At 35.9% G+C, this 14,081-nt stretch overlaps 1 pseudogene; it reads right to left on the reverse strand.

Moving 5' to 3' along the window:
* Positions 1-10,049: 10,049 nt before the first annotated feature.
* LOC129894501 (F-box protein PP2-B10-like) lies at positions 10,050-13,786 on the reverse strand (annotated as a pseudogene).
* Between the last annotated feature and the right edge of the window lie 295 nt (positions 13,787-14,081).

Raw genomic sequence — 14,081 nt, forward strand, 5'->3', positions numbered from 1 at the left:
ATGAGTATTTGGAGTATAAATGAGTTGAGCATTATTTTTCTTTAAAAATGTAAATTTTGAGATTTGTATAGATTTTTAAAGAGAAGAGTTTGATGATTGGAGATGAGTCGATTTGAAAGAGGGTCCAATGAGGCCAGATTTGATTGAGTTTTGAAAAGAATCCAATGAGACTAAATGAGTTGATTTGAAAGAGTCCAATGAGGCTACATGATTATTTTAAATATTTTACTCACTTAATAGCTATGCGCGTATTGAGTCTTGGGAGGAGTATTGAGCACCGAATTGGATAAGAGTATAGTCCATACTCGAATCCCATAGATTGTACCGTGTCGTATGTTTCCCTATTTCATTGTCCAAAAATGATAGACTTGATTGATTGACGAATCTATGATTGGTTTGAGTCGTTCATACCTTGGCAAGTATGAACGGATGGAGCAACGACGTGACTCGTTGTGTATCACCTATATATAGGTGGTGGGATTGTTGTCGGTTAGATAAATTCCCAAATTGAGTGGTTTGGGCATGATATGATTGGTTCGATTGAGATTGGTTGATGATTGAGTTGGATTGCATAACATTACTAAGTGTATGATCGGATTGTACATGATGAGGAAGGGATCGAATTGTAAATGATTTGATTGAACTGTATTGTACATGATTGGATTGGATTGTATGGTTTATGATTGGTCTTTTTCAAAAAATTGTATTCTTACTTTAGACTTATGACACCTTGATTGAGTCTCTCTTTTATCCTTATAATTTGAGATATTTGAACCAACGTTATTCTTCCCTGAGGTATGTTTCATTCTTCCATATTACATACTCGTATATTCCATATAATGACGTCCATTTGGACCTGCATCATTTTATGATGCAAAGACAGGTTTAAGAGATCGTCAATAGGGGCACTATTGAGGATCTATACACACTCAGCGTGTTGGTGAGTCCTCTCCTACATTCGGAGGACACCGCTTATATTATTCTTGCGTCGAGTTAGCTTTTTCATTTTGATTTAAGGTAGCCATGAACATATCATTGGCACCAATTAGATAGTAGCGATAGAGGCTTCATAGACTAGATAGTGATGGGTCAATTGAATATTTTATTTCCTTGAATTATTCTTGTCAAACTATTTTAATGACAAAGATTGAAGTTTGATTTATTGGCCCACGACCTTTCTTTCTTGAGCTAGATTGTCGATTTGGGATTTTTCCACTAAATATTCTCTTTATTTTTTTTGTCTTCCACTGATTGAATGAATGAACGGATGTGTGATAAGGCTATGTGGTTCATTTGGGAGCCAGAAATGGTTTTTGAGTGCCGGTTATGTCTAGGATACCCTCCCGGGGCGTGACAAATATGGTATCAGAGCACAGAGTTCAAGAGTCCTAGGGATTCTATGAAGCCGTGTCTAGTAGAGTCTTGCTTATGGGTGTGTTGTGCACCACACTTATAATCAGGAGGCTATAGGACATTAACAATTGTTTCCCTTCTTTCATATTCTAGATTCGTGCGATAGAGTTTAACTCTATGAATGTTCCTTTCTGAATCGTGCGTTGCTCATATCCGTTCGACTACCCCTCATACTCAAGGTAGTTAAAACGGTAGATATGAGATTCTTATTGATGAGTTAAGATAAAGTCTTGAGGAAGCAAAGAGACTACACAAGGCTTGAGAGGAGCCAATTACTGTGCTTAACTCTATTAATCTGGAAAGATGTACTCTCATTCATATGGATCGTGCGTTGAGTCAGAGCGAGATATATTCGAGGAAATCTCATCTCTATATCTCGATTCGAATGTTACATTCGAGGAGCAAGTTGTATATCTAGGTGATAAGTATCACCATCCGATGAAATGTGATTTGAGGTATGGTGAGCTATGGTTGGTAGGATGATTGTAGAGTTAGAAAGAAGGAGTTAGATGAGTAGAACTCAAATAGTGAGAATGGTAGTTGATTGAGGCCTACAACTAGGGTGAAGTATCTATGAAGTGAGTAATGAGGTGTAATAAATGATTGTGATAGTGCTAGTTTTAAGATTTGATTTAGTAGGCTTGACATGACGTATGTGAGAGATTAGAATATTAACTTGAGAGAAGTGTGTGCTATGAATGGAGGGGTATCTGACCCTCAAATGTAAATAGTGAGTTGATGCAAAGTTATTTGGTAAGAAGAGGCTTAAAATGTGCATATGAGATAGTATAGAGTTATATGAGGTTCTAAATTTATGAGTTGCTTTGGGTGACTAGTTAGTATCCTTTAGATGATGCCTTTAAGCTAAGGGGGAGATGATAGGGTAATGAGCCAAAGTAAGTCTTGAGCTTTCGATAGTGATGAGTTGGCCAAGATGATAGTAGACGGAGTTGAGCAAGAGTAGATGAGGGAAAGTGAGTGCTTCCCGATTATGATAGTTGTGTTGTACTTGTCTAGTCAAGGATAAATGTGTGGATGAGGAGCGAGATAAGAACTTGTGATGAGCAATAGATAGGTAAGAGTATGTTAGTGTGTCTCCGGGAAAGAGCTCATACAATGATGAGGGTATAAGTATTAGAGTAAGCATGACAACTCTTAGATGTGAGTGAGGTGGTTAGAGTGATAAGCTTGAGTGTATAGTTGTCACTGTGAGAGTGATGGTAGTAGGCTAATGATGTCATTTGGGGGAAAGATTGGAGGTACGTGAAGGGTGCTATGAGGCTTGGAAAGGAGGGGAAGTTTGGGCACCGATATATTGACCTCATGAAATTGTAAAGAGGATTGGGAATGTCGCTCAAGAATTGGAGTTCGACAATTGATGATCTAGATGTTTGAATGATTCGATTGATGGAGTTTTGATGTTCTATTCGTGCCTTATGATAAGGGTGTTGAAGGTGATGTCCCTATTCCTGAGTTGAAATGATTTGTCTATTCTTAGGTTTGAATAGCCAATGATCTAGATTGCTTGATTTGGTTGATTTGAATGAGTCTCTATTGTTATTCATTCCTCGAGTCCAGCTTTACTTGTCATTTGAGGATGAATGATCCCAAAGGGGAGATATTGTAACACCCCCCAAAAGTTTTCCCTAAGATTTGGACCTTTCTTATATCTGTGCAGGGTCGAACCCAATTATTGTGAAGTGTGTGCATGAGTTAGGGTGAGTTCCTAAGTAATTAAAGAGTGTTAGATGTGTTTTGGGGTCATAAGGGATCTCTATAACCAAGTCGAGTCCAAAGAACTCCAATCGATTAAGCTTTCGGATGAGTTAGTATTAGGGTCAACTTCAAACGACCATATCTCCTAGGATATAATGAAATGGGTGGACCACGACCTACTAAATTAAAGGTATTTGAATCTTCTTTCCAACTCCACCAAGATTGAAATTTTTGGAGTTCGGAGTCAAATGTTATGACCATTTTACTACAAACTAGTACTGCAGAAATTTCAGGCCTGGGCGACCATTGCAGGAAATTTAGGCTTGGCGCTCCAGTGGCGCGACGTGCCACTATTGCGCCAGAAAATAGCCTCAGTAGTTTGGTCCTTGGCGAGATGCGCCACTATTAGATGTGCAGGGTTTTAAGCCTATTTTCGCTTGGCGCTGCAGTGGCACGACACGCCACTATAGTACCAGCAAGATTTTTGTCCAGTTTTCCAGATTTTGAAGAAGGGCAAATTAGACTTTTTCCCTAATTATATATACCCTCACTTGGAACATTTTTGGACCATTTTTCATTCCCCTCTCTCTCTCTCTAAAAAGCCCTAGAAATTTCCCTCTCTTCTTCTTCAAATCCTTCTTCAACAAAGATTGCCTTCAAGATGCTTCAAGAATTCAAGCCTTCCATTGGGGACCTAACATCAAGGTTTATTCAAATTCTTCAAACAAGGTATGTAAGGCTAACCTAAAATATGGATTGAGTTCTTCCATATGCCCATAAATATGTTGGATAAGAGTTGTGAAAGAGTTAAACCTTCTAGGAAGGTTTTCTTGAAAGTTTTCCTAAACTATAGAATATTTTTAGATACCATTGGTTGATTGATGATTTTAATGACTTGAGTTACTAAATAGTTATCTTTCATACTATTGACTACAAATATATCTTTGTATTTAGATTTATAGGTATTGACGATATTCTTGAGTTGAATTTTGTTGAGAGTATGGATTCATGTTTCATTCACATAAACCAAAAATGAGATTTCTTGTCATAAATGTCTCGAGGTTGAGATGGATGGTTTTGTGTATATGTGTATTGATTGGAATGAAAAGAATGAATTGGATGGTTAAGAATGTCCTTTTGCTTCTATAAATTGAACATACGACTAAAATGAAGATTGTGGAGTAGACATTTGATATTTATGTGACGATGATATTTGACAATGAGGTGATGATAATAATTGATAATGATGTGAATGATGATGTTTTGATAATGATGTGAATGATAATGTTTTGATGATGGTGTGAATGATGATGTGAATGGTGATTATTTAATATATGTAGAATGATTAATGAAGAGATTATGTTGATGAGGAGGTTGTGTGATGAAATGGATTGGAGTCTAATGTGACCATGTGATATGTGATTTACCTAATTTGATGTGGTTGGAGTCTTACGAATATTTTGAAAATAAATAATCCTTTGAGAAAGAGTTTTAAATAAATATTTTGTGAACATTTTTGCATAAACTATTTACACACTATTTTGAGTTTTAAAGGATAATTAGTTTCATCTATGATTTAAAAAGAGTTTAAGCATGAGTTGAGTTTGAGAAGTCTTTTAATTATTTTTGAACATGAGTATTTGGAGTATAAATGAGTTGAGCATTATTTTTCTTTAAAAATGTAAATTTTGAGATTTGTATAGATTTTTAAAGAGAAGAGTTTGATGATTGGAGATGAGTCAATTTGAAAGAGGGTCCAATGAGGCCAGATTTGATTGAGTTTTGAAAAGAGTCCAATGAGACTAAATGAGTTGATTTGAAAAAGTCTGATGAGGCTACATGAGTATTTTAAATATTTTACTCACTTAATAGCTATGCGCGTATTGAGTCTTGGGAGGAGTATTGAGCACCGAATTGGGTAAGAGTATAGTCCATACTCGAATCCCATAAACTACGCCGCCAACGTAGGAAGGGATTGTACCATGTCGGATGTTTCCCTATTTCATTATCCTGAAATGATAGGACTTGATTGATTGACGGATCCATGATTGGTTTGAGTCGTTCATACCTTGGCAAGTATGAACGGATGGAGCAATGGTGTGACTCGTTGTGCATCACCTATATATAGTGGTGGAATTGTTGTCGGTTAGAGAAACTCCCAAATTGAGTGGTTTGTGCATGATATGATTGGTTCGATTGAGATTGGTTGATGATTGAGTTGGATTGCATAACATTACTAAGTTCTAAGTTGCATATTTATTGATTTGAGTCATTTGACTTGATTGTTGAGTTGTTTGTTGAGTTGATTGTATAGTATTGAATTGGAATGGATTAAATGATAGGTGACCAGATAGTGTATGATCGGATTGTACATGATGAGGAAGGGATCGAATTGTAAATGATTTGATTGAACTGTATTATACATGATTGGATTGGATTGTATGGTTTATGATTGGTCTTTGTCAAAAAATTGTATTCTTACTTTAGACTTATGACACCTTGATTGAGTCTCTCTTTTATCCTTATAATTTGAGATATTTGAACTAACGTTATTCTTCCCTGAGGTATGTTTCATTCTGCCATATTACATACTCGTACATTCCATGTAATGACGTCCATTTGGACCTACATCATTTCATGATGCAGAGATAGGTTTAAGAGATTGTCAATAGGAGCACCATTGAGGATCTATACACACTCAGCGTGTTGGTGAGTCCTCCCCTACATTCGGAGGAAACTGCTTATGTTATTCTTGCATCGAGTTAGCTCTTTCATTTTGATTTGAGGTAGCCATGAACATGTCATTGGCACCAATTAGATAGTAGCGATAGAGGCTTCATAGACTAGATAGTGATGGGTCGATTGAATATTTTATTTCCTTGAATTATTCTTGTCAAACTATTTTAATGACAAAGATTGAAGTTTGATTTATTGGCCCACGACCTTTCTTTCTTAAGCTAGATTGTCGATTTGGGATTTGTCCACTAAATATTCTCTTTATTTTTTTTGTCTTCCACTAATTGAATGAATGAATGGATGTGTGATCAGGCTATGTGGTTCGCTTGGGAGCCAGAAATTGTTTCTGAGTGCCGGTTACGTCTAGGGTACCCTCCCGGGGCGTGACATATTCATAATAAGGCCAAAGGCCAACCACATCTCCATTCAACAAGTAGTAAAAATAAAACTAGTCACAATGAAACAATTCAACATCATCCACACTCTAGTCTATGAAGCCTCTATCAATAATATAAGTGGTGACAATGACAGGTTCATGGCTACCACAAATCAAAATAAAGGAAAACTAACTCAAAGCTGAAAAGATAACTACGGTATCCTCCGAAAAAAAAGAGGACTCACCAACTAGCTGGAAGTGAATAGATCTTCAACGGTGCGCCTGTTGATGATCTCTAGTACCTGTCTCTGCATCATAAAATAATGTAGGCCAAATGGTGTCAGTATGTGGAGTATATGAGTATGTAAAATGGCCGAATGAAACAGACATTAAGGTAGAATCAAATCAACTTGGAACCTCAACTCAGAAGAAGAAACAACTCAATCAAGATGTCCTGAGTCTAAACAAGAATATATGATTTATACAAGACCATCCCATACAATTCAACCCAATCCATCCTAATCCGACTCAGAGTACTATCAAGACCTATATGGGAGTTTCTCTTATCCGACAACCATCACTTATGAGCCAGTGATAGTACAACAAGCCGACGTTGTTGCCACGTCCGTTCATACCTTACCAGGGTAAGAACGAATCAACAAATCATGAATCCATAACCAATCAAGTCCTATTATATCAGGACAATAATTTGGAAAACATCCGACTTTAACGGTCCAATCCCTTCCTACGTTTGGCGACGTAGTTATTAGATTCGAGTTATTATTTACTCTTACCCAATTCGGTGCTCGATACTCCTCCCAAGACTCAATGCTCATAAAACTCTATCCAATTAATTCAATCTAATCATATCGACCAGTCTCATTTGGACACTTGTCAATACATCAATTCTATCCCAAATCAAGCCTCTTGACCAATCATATTATTCAATCAACCCCAATCATGTTTTTCCAAGAGTAGTTTAGATATGTATTTATGATAACATTTAATTCTATCCAATTATTTCTCCATTCATTTAGCCAATCTTTTGGGGTTAAATCATGACTCACCAAGACTTTAACTCAACAATTTAGGATACTCAAATATTTAAGTTTATAACAAAAATATGTTTAACAAATCATATCAATCAACTCTTAGACATAACAAAATATGTATAACAACTCATATCAATCAACTCATATCAAACATGAAGTATTTATAAATTTCTCAACTTATCAATATCAACATAACAAAATCAAGTTAATAGATGTATAAACTCATTAGGACATAACTAATCCCCTAATTTAGTTAAATAAATTTTCTAGTACAAAACTACAAATATAAAACATAAAACTAAGAAAACAAAAAAAAAAATTAAAAGGATTTGAGGGGTGTTTTTGTCTTTACATATTTAATCCCATGATATTAAATCATATGTATTACTAATAACACCAAATGGAAGGTATTAGGTATACACCCTATAATACCATGTAGGGTGTATAACTACTATACATGTCCGAAATTCCTACCAAACATAGTACTAAATAATAAGATACATAATACATAAACTATTTCTTCTAATACACCCTACTAAACGACCTCGTATTTTAAGATAAACATTTCCAAAGACTAGAGATTGTAAATCTTTCATGACAACTCTGTTGTGATTTTAGGCCTACCTCATCTGTTTTTAACATCTTTTTACTATGGTTTCATGCGATAAATGAGGTAAACACTCAGTGTACAAACCAAGAAAACAACTTGTTGAAACATTTCTACAATCTTGAAGTAAAGTTAGCAACTAGCCATAAAATATTATTGTTTATATCAAGAACATAAGAACCAGCCTTTCTGGTCTTTCCATCAACATCATGAGGTAAAGACAACAAAGTTGTGTATACTAATGACTCATAAACTGTAACATAAGGTGAATGGATGTCATTATTCTCACAATATTCAGATATATGCACAAATGTGTCTTGCGATCTTAAGATAACTCGAAATCTAGTAACATATTCTGTTGAAAATAGGGGATTAGCATTGCTAATTTAATCAATAACAATACCTGAGGCATGTTGACAGAATACTTAACTTTATCAAAGGTGATGGAATGCGGTTCAAATGGAAGAACCATTCCTTTTTTCTTATTCTGACCCTCACTAGTCACTATACTCACGTTTTAGGTAAGCAAGTGCAATGTTGTAGCAGATATTGAACATGATTGTGAATCCAAGAAGTGCGCCAAAGCCTATCTAGTACCACGATAGTTAACAATTTAAGCAAAGCAAGAGCTACTGCAGACATATAAATGACCAAATATACCTCATCCCTAAGTTTCCGCCCAACATGAAATGCTTGATATGCTTCAACTGTTAGTAAACTGTATTGTAAATATTAAAACTGTAACAATAACTACTGTAAGTAATAAAACACAGAATCTGAAAAATTAATGTAAGAACAAAATCGAGCTCACTGAATGCACAGTGTGTCCTTAAGGAAATTATTCCCCTCAACGTACCTGAGGTTTTTAGAATTTTTCCTCTCAGGATAGAACGATTTACTCACCAAAATAGAGGTACTGCAAATTCTGGTGACTGCAAACCACTCGAAGACTGTATATCACACGAGTTTTAGGAAGTGCAGAAAGAAGAAGAAGAAGATGTTATTTCAGAAATTTCGTATGGAACATTCTGAGGATTAACAGATATATATATATAGACTGTTTACACCTTTTAAGAAAAGGCATCTGTTGGGAAAAAGTTTGCCTGTTGAGAAAATGTTTGCAACTTTTCGGACAAGGTTGCAACCTTTCAAAAAATCTGTTGAAAAAGGGAGGGAAATATTTTTAAATTAATCCAGGAAAGAAACGGGTTGCAGGTCACGGGTCAGGATTTTTTCACTTAATTAATTAAATAAATAAATAATATTAATTAATTAAAATTTAAAGGAAATTTGGTCCAAAAAGATTATCAATCAATCATATCCGAAGCCGAAGTTGAGCCGAGCGACGACGACGGCGCGAGGGGAGACCCTCTTCTTGACCCTTTAGCAACATGAAGGAGTGCTTCTACTTTTACGTAGGAGACTTTTCCTTTCTACCACCTATGTGGGACCAAAGCTTATTTAATAAAGCAAGAGAGAACAGATAATTTTTTTCCTCCACTTCTTTTCCCCTCAATTTCCCATTCAAACTAAAAATTAAACACAACATCAACAAATTCTTTTGATATGATAAACCGGTAATCTCTCTTTTGTTGTGGTGACGCCTTTTCTTTCAAGGCATTTAAACCCATGGATTCAAAGAAGCCAATGACGTCTTCTCGAGGGACCTGATAGACAATTAAACCATCTGATAACAGAATAATGTCATCAAGCAAATGGTAGGTCTCTAGCACTGGCTGCAAGAGAGATATCACAGCAGTTCCCTTCAAGATTTGAACAGTTTGCCTTAGAGAATTCACGATTCAATAAGTGGTGGAACTATCCATGAAAAAAGCCTTTGACGGTCCAACAAGCATTTCACCTGGTTCTTTTGTCCTCCTGAAATAACCCTTACCATTTCATCTCCCACCATGGTTTCACACGTATAAGTCAGGGCATCGAAAATCAAGAAGAACATGGCCAAATCATCTCTTTTGTTTTACTTTTCTAGGTTTATTTAGATAATAATGTAAACACTGTTCTATTCATAGTACAGACCAAGGAAAAAACTTGTTGAAACATTTCTACAATCTTGAAGTAAAGTACAAAATATCACTGTTTATGTAAAAAAAAAACATAAGCTATGATGGGATCATTGTACAATCTTTCTTCATTCTGGTATAAACTCAATTCCTTGAATAACGAGGCCGCTTTTCTTACAGAGATGCCTAATCTTCATCAATCGCGCTTCAACATCTCCGCCTTCTCCTGTATCATTGAAAAAGATCCCCATTTTTAATTCCATCCATCCATCACCTCTTATCAAGGGCAGCGTTGCTCTAGGTCCTCATCCTGAAAAACGGACAGCTCTAGCTCGTTGCTCTGTTTCATGGTCGCTCTGAGAATCGACAAATCTAACAACTGCTTTAGCAGTTCTAAGTCCATAAAATCCATCATCCAATTTGAACACTAGATGAGCAAAATAAGTGGTTCTTTTTGACAACATTCGAGTTTCAATTTTGCCTCAGATATCAAGCCAACACATCCGATTAAATTTAGCCACTACATAAAATCTACAAAAATTTTACACTTTCTCAGTAATTATATTTAATAAAGTAGTTTCTTTCAGTAATTATATTTAATAAAGTAGTTTCTTTCAAAAATAAGAGTAAGTATGTGGAAAGGAACCGCAAAATTACCTGGAGTCTGGGTGAGACGACCATTCCCAATCCTTTGGTGTACCACCCCATTTCACAAGTTCTTGTGCTGCAACCATAAAACATTTCTTCCCCGTCTCCTTATCCTGTGAAAAACTCTATTTGATAGATCAAATCACAAATAACAAAATTAGGATTTAAAAAACAAGTCAAAAAGACCGATGTTAATTATGTCTTGAATTTACCCCTTGCATATTAAGGAAGCTCATAATCTTTATTGGTTTAGGACAACCTTTGTCCTAATAGATTTGAAAAGGAATATATTGTCCTTATAAGTTTGAGACTACTTGAAATTTATATATAGAGGATGCAGTTGGAGATTCTACAGAATTGTAGACTTCTTTTTTTCTTTTATAGTGAAAAACTCTATGCTATTGCTGAGAGGTTTAAGCCTAGCCGAACCTCATTAAATCCCGTGTTATTTCTCTTCTCTATTTTCTTTGTTTGTGATTGTGTGCTAGTTAGCTCATGATATTTCTTAACTCCCAAAAAAGGCACTAAATCACTATTACTATGTCTGATTGGGATCACAACTGGCCAACTACACTCACTTGACATGACTAGCTAAGTGAAAGGCGACCTGGATATATCCTGACCACCTAACAACCCTTATGAATGGGACAAGCCGTTCATTGGCCTGATTGTTATCAGGGGGTTGGGCCAGTAATGAGCGGACCCAACCAGTGGCGGAACCAGGAATTTTATGAAGGGGGTTCAAAAAAAAATTAAACACGCTAATTAGAAAAAAAATGTGCTTATTTGAATTCGAACCCGCGAGCTGAGACAAGCTAAGGTGAAATATTGAACCCCCTTTGCCACTGAGCTAGTCCTTTGGCTTATGCTCAGGGGGTTCAATGTTAAGTATATACATATAAATTAAAAAAATTATCTTATATATACAGTGTAATTTTTTAACGAAGGGGGTTCGGATGAACCCCCTGAACTGGCTATGGATCCGCCCCTGGACCCGACTCACTAGACACGGCTTCCACTGTACCACCCGTACATGCTACACAATCATAGACATATGAACCTTTTTCACTGACAATTAAATCGAATTTTCTTGTATTCACGAAAATAACACATTCATCACAATTAAAATAAAAACTTTAGAAAGATCTGACACATTTGATCTCTCAGTCATCACTGAATAAGATTGTACGCCTTCTGATATCTAGTGGATGGAGTTAGAATTTTCATTAAGAAAATTCAAAATATAAAAAAGTAAACCTGCTAGAAAAGTCAAGAAAATTCGACACATAGTGTATACACACACAATTTATTTTAACTATCAAAAAGAATCGGAGAGTTACAGAGACTGAAGTAAACTTGTTTTTTGGAAGGAAAAACCCTTAGAGAGCCTGATCTAGAAATAATCTGTTGATAATCAGATGGAAAAAATGCCTCCCAGACGACGTTGGATTCTGTTGTAGACAATGTTTGTGAGACAGCTGAATACCTAGCTGCATCTTTCGGCGATGTGAAGGAGAGAATTTCCGAACAATGAGGCCGCCTTTTCCATTGCGATGCTTAATCTTCATCACTTGCGCTTCAACATCTCCATCTTCTCCTGTATCATTGAGAAAGTTTCCCATTTTTTAGTTCCATCCATCCATCCATCACCTTTTTTCAAGGGTAGTGTCACTCTAGGTCCTCATCCAGAAAAATGACAACTTTAGCTCGTTGCTCCGTTTCATGGTCACTCTCAGAATCAACAAATGTAACAACTCTAGTAGCAATACTAAGGCCGTAAAATTTATCTTCCATAAAAATTAGTCTAATTAATTCTTAAAAAACGAATGTATCAAATATTTTGGGACGGAAAAAGTATAAGGAAAAGATTGATATTACAGTTTGCTTCCATGAAGGAGAATTGGGGATTTGCATAGACTAAACAAAGTTCTTTCTTGGAAGAATAAACCAAAAAGATTCAGATATATTGAATGTATTAATAATTTATTGATAATCACAAGGCAAAAAATCTCCCAAACTGTGTCAGATTCAGCTATATTAATGGGACTCTAGGAAAAATCGAGTATATATGTACTAGTGGGGACAGATATGAGCTAAGTCAAGCATAGTCCTTCTAAGAAAAGGAGAATATTCATTTTTTTTATAACATGAAATATATATTGTTGAATCTGCCAATAAAGTCGAGAACCTACATTTTATTAAGGTGTAAAGACATTATAAATGTGAGACATTTTGGGGAAAAGCATACGGATTCACCAATAAAGGAGAAGTTAGAAGTATTTGAGATATTTAAAGAGTCCAACATACTGTGAAAAATGATATTGGCAGGATAATCAAATGTATCCACATAGATAATTGAACATATGTGTCAAGAAATGTGGTAGTGTCAATGTAGTGGTCATAGAGTTCTCTCTACCAAACTCAATAGCACTTGAGCAAACATAGCAAGCTAAGCTCAAAGAAGAAGAAATTGAAACTAACCAAGAGGCAGAGAAAAATCCAAATCACCTACATCAGAGGTATCTCCACACACAAACACACGAAAATTTCATGGCAACCTGGAGCCCGTGTAACTCTAAATGTGTTGCAAGAAGAAGTCCAAGAAGCACCATAAACACATCTAAGGAGGTCTACATGACTTAAATTCCCAAACACCAAGTTCATAAATGCAACACTAGAAGAGGTGATCTATATCAAGGTGAATACTACCTTTGAAGAAGATTCAAAGAGTAGTGAGTGGAGAAGTTCAAAGAAAGAAGAGGTTCATAAAGTGCCCAAACATCAAGTTGATTACAAAGTCTCGAGGATTGCTCAAAATGTGTTGTGTTTTTTATGAACACTAGAGAGTATTTAAGAGAAAAAATCTTGTATTACTCATAAGAATAGAATTACAAGAGTATACCCAAACTCTATACAAAAACCTATCAAACAACTACTCTCAAGCTCTCTTCTTGGAGCTATTAACTCACTGGTTATTGTTGCTACTTTGCTGATGATAAGAGCTCTTACAAGGCTCTTATTTATAGCTATAGTTTGACTCACAATTTCAACAAGGAAATTTCCCACCTAAAGGTGTTTTGGCTAGTTGCTGCAAGTTCAAAGGAATCCACCAAAATGTTTTTTGTTGTTGTCCTCCAAAGTCAAAAAGGCAAGGAGGCAGGCAGCTGGAAGTATCCTTCAATTCTCCCCCTCCAGCTGCATCTGAAATGATTGTCATCTGCAATCCATCCCAATTATGTCTCTACATAATTGTAGCTTCTCTCGAGGAACCATCTTTGTTAACATATCTGCAGGATTCTCCTTCGTGTGGATCTTCACTAATCTTAATAGTTGTTTGTCTATCACTTCTCGTATCCAATGATAACGAGTGTCGATATGTGTTGTGCGGGAATGATACATCAGGTTCTTGCTCAAGTCCAGAGCACTCTGACTATCAATATGTATCTTGTACTCCTTTTGTTTAATTCCCAATTCTTCTAGAAACCGCTTTAGCCACAACATTTCTTTACCAG

Source organism: Solanum dulcamara, chromosome 1 (genome assembly GCF_947179165.1).
Source record: "Solanum dulcamara chromosome 1, daSolDulc1.2, whole genome shotgun sequence".
NCBI classification, from domain to species: domain Eukaryota; kingdom Viridiplantae; phylum Streptophyta; class Magnoliopsida; order Solanales; family Solanaceae; genus Solanum; species Solanum dulcamara.